This window comes from Oryctolagus cuniculus, chromosome 7 (assembly GCF_964237555.1).
Source record: "Oryctolagus cuniculus chromosome 7, mOryCun1.1, whole genome shotgun sequence".
Lineage (NCBI taxonomy): Eukaryota > Metazoa > Chordata > Mammalia > Lagomorpha > Leporidae > Oryctolagus > Oryctolagus cuniculus.
The window spans coordinates 14525600-14529314 of NC_091438.1; the positions used below are offsets into that span (position 1 = coordinate 14525600).

Sequence of the window (3715 nt, forward strand, 5' to 3'; positions counted from 1 at the left end):
CCCCGGCCGCTGCTGATGACTGCTCCGGCCCACCCCTCCTGTCTGCGCCCTGCCCCACCAGCCCACCCCTCCCGTCAGCACCCCCAACCACCACCACCAGCCCACCCCTCCCCTTGAGCCCCCCAGCAGGAAGTAGCCGGAGCAGAAACTCTGCACCCCTTATTAAACAAAAGGCTGGAATAACAGGGCTTATAAGGATGCCTGCCTTCAAGGAAGCGTGCTTGTGGCCTTTCCCAGGAACCTCCAGCCCCAGACCCTGTCCCCTGGCTGAAGCCAGCACTGCTCTGAGACAGCCCCGTAGCTGTGCCTCTAATAAAGTCTCTCACTCTGGGAAAAAAATAAAATAAAATAAAATAAAATAAAATGGTAGTCTTTGTTATTGTTATCTAGTTGTAATCTAGTAGAATTAAACTAAGAAGGCTGATGCCACAGCTCAATAGGCTAATCCTCCGCCTGTGGCGCCGGCACCCTGGGTTCTAGTCCTGGTCAGGGCATCGGATTCTGTCCCGGTTGCCCCTCTTCCAGGCCAGCTCTCTGCTGTGGCCAGGGAGTGCGGTGGAGGATGGCCCAAGTGCTTGGGCCCTGCACCCCACGGGAGACCAGGATAAGTACCTGGCTCCTGGCTTCAGATCAGCGTGGTGCACCAGCCGTAGCGCACTAGCCGGAGTGGCCATTGGAGGGTGAACCAACGGCAAAGGAAGACCTTTCTCTCTCTCACTGTCCACTCTGCATGTCAAAAATAAAAAAATAAATTGAAGTCTCGCCACCACCGCCGCTCGCGGGCCTTGGGCTTTCCTCCCCCTGAAGCATGAGCCTCCTCGCCCGCAGAGGGCGGCGCTGCGCGGGCCGGGGACGGTTTGCGCCGGCGCCCCGGTTGCACAGCCTCAGGATTCCTAGCGCCCGCGGCAGACTCTCTGTGGCTGAGCTCATCTGTGGGCGACTGTGGCATCTGTCCGCTGGAACCTGGCGACACGGAACCAGCAGTGCACCACCCCCTCCTCTTTTGTCACCGCTTCGGACCCCCAGCAGGGACTCGTCTGGGGGCTCCCACTGACTCCCAGGAAGGACGCGAAGCCCTCTCGGACCCCAGCTCGGGCGGCCACCTGTCTTTGCAGCGGTGACCCTCCTCCCATGACCCTGCGGTGCCTCGAGCCCTCCGGGAATGGCGCGGAAGGGACGCGGAGCCAGTGGGGGACCACGGGGCCGCCGGAGGAGCCGTCCCCAGAGGCGGCGCGTCTGGCGAAGGCTCTGCGCGAGCTCAGCCAAACAGGCAAAAACCCCAGGATGGTACTGGGGCAGTATGACTGTTAATGAAGCCAAAGAGAAATTAAAAGAGGCACCCGAGGGAACTTTCTTGATTCGAGACAGTTCGCACTCAGACTACCTACTAACCATATCTGTTAAAACGTCAGCTGGGCCCACCAACCTCCGGATCGAATACCAAGATGGGAAGTTCAGGTTGGACTCCATCATATGTGTCAAGTCCAAGCTTAAACAATTTGACAGTGTGGTGCATCTGATCGACTACTATGTTCAGATGTGCAAGGATAAGCGGACGGGCCCGGAAGCCCCCCGGAACGGTTCACCTGTATCTGACCAAACCGCTCTACACATCGGCGCCACCCCTGCAACACCTCTGTCGACTGGCCATTAACAAGTGCACCGGCACCATCTGGGGACTGCCTTTACCCACCAGACTAAAAGATTACTTGGAAGAATATAAATTCCAGGTATAAGTGTTTCTCTTTTTCTAAACATGCCTCATGTAGAGTATCTCCGAATGCAGCTATGTAAAAGAGAACCAAAACTTGAGTGAACTGCTCTGGATAACCACGCGGGATTCTTTGTAAGAACCGCTGAAGTCAATCTAATTAAAGGAAAAAAAAAAGGCGTGAAGAGGTAGCTAGGTATTTGCACTTTCCCCTCAGCTACATTCACCTGAGTGATACTTCCCTTCCTAAGGCTGACCAAGGCCAATTGATCCTTTCGAACTAAGGATAAAATGTCCCAAGTGAAGGCCGAAGGAGCACTGGGCCAGAGTGCCTGGCCTCTCTGAGGTCCCCTGGGGTTAGGCCTGGGGGCCGTGCTCCAAAAGCAGAGGAAGGAGCTACACGCAGGGTCCTGAAGAGGTGGGAGGAACCAAGCTGACGCAGGCTGAGACGTTCTGTAGAAAAGGCCTGGTGGTCTGAGCTGGTTTCAGGACGTTTCTGTTTTGCTTTCTGATGTACTTAAGAGTTTCGTTAAACAGATTGTGCTTGTGAGTATGTACCCCTCATTTTATGCAATTACCTATCAGCCAAAAAAAAAAAAAAAAAAAAGACCATGAAATCCTGTATTTGTCTTTTTACTACACGTACGAACTCTCTCCGTTGAAGGAGTACTGTAGTAATCCGTTAAGGGAGCCTTATTTAAGAACTATTTCAAACTGGTGCAAATGGAAAATACTTTTCTCTTTTCCTTTAAGGCTAAAGACAAGAATGTCATGCTTAAACAGGTGCAACTCAATCCTTGTTCATGAAAACCGACACAGACAGTGTATCCCTTGAGGTAGCTGTGTCCCAAGCCGTTGCCATTGAGTTTTTTTGGAAATGGCTTTAGAAATTTCCAAGCTGTCCTGAATTGTCTAACTATGGACATCAGCAGTTGTCTCCCTTCTACCATGTAGAATAAATACTCGGACTTAATTTTCTTCCAGAGATAGGGGGATACCTGCCTGTTTTTCAAAGTGTTTATTTACTGCTGTTACTCTTTGATTAGAATGTATTGAATAAAAAAAACAAAAAACCCAAAAAAATAAATTAATTAAGAAATACTCTACAGTAAGTAATAACGTAATAAAATGAATAAATGCAGATGTAGGCATTTGTACTAACTAAAGCAAGAGGAGAAGGATAGTCTTATAAAACCGCACTTGCTCATATGGATTCCAAAAGAGAGATACTGGGTAGTAGGATAAGATAATTGAGTAAGCAGTAAAAGAAGGAGAGAAAGAAAAAGGCATCCAGTGTGCTCCAGAAAGTGCTTCATTGCTTAAAAGCCATAAGCACAAGCACTTAATCAATTACATTTTTGCAGTAGTATTCCAATTTTTGTCCCATTTTCCCCCATCATCTTAAATCTACCCCCATTTCTAGTTTAATGTTCCCTTTATCATATCTACCTTCTCTTAATAATTATTAGTGAGTAATCACCTCCTTTAATTCCCTTTTTGAGGTCCCAGAAAAATGAATTGTGACTTAACTAATCAGCAGTAATAACCAGTGACAGCCACAATCAGTAAACCTTTAGCTGTGTCCTAAATGAAAAATTAGGAAGAAATCTATTCTGATGATTTTCTTCAAGAAAGCAAACTAATCAATGGAGTAAATGAATAGAAATTATGGAAACCATACTCAGAGTTAAACAATCCATTTTACTATTTCTGAGCATGTACTCAAATGTAAATCCAGGATTGCATCCTGTAGGGGACTGACTCTGGCCTTTGTCCAATAGCCTTTTGTATAGTGGGTGAGGCAGACCATAAATCATTAAGAGGTTAGAGTAGAATGGCACATTCGCCATTTCACCAACTGTGCAAGTGTACATTCACTGGAAAAAATAGAGAAAACTTTTTAAAATAAACTAGCGCTGGCTGTGGGGAGCAGCCCGGACTGGACTGAGTTACTGGAATTAAGACTTATTCTATGCATCTGCTCTCCCACAATATGGCGCTGGG

General features: G+C 48.1%; 1 pseudogene; it reads left to right on the forward strand.

The window, feature by feature from the left end:
- The first annotated feature begins 896 nt into the window (after positions 1–896).
- LOC127489126 (suppressor of cytokine signaling 2 pseudogene) lies at positions 897–2783 on the forward strand (annotated as a pseudogene).
- Positions 2784–3715: the final 932 nt, after the last annotated feature.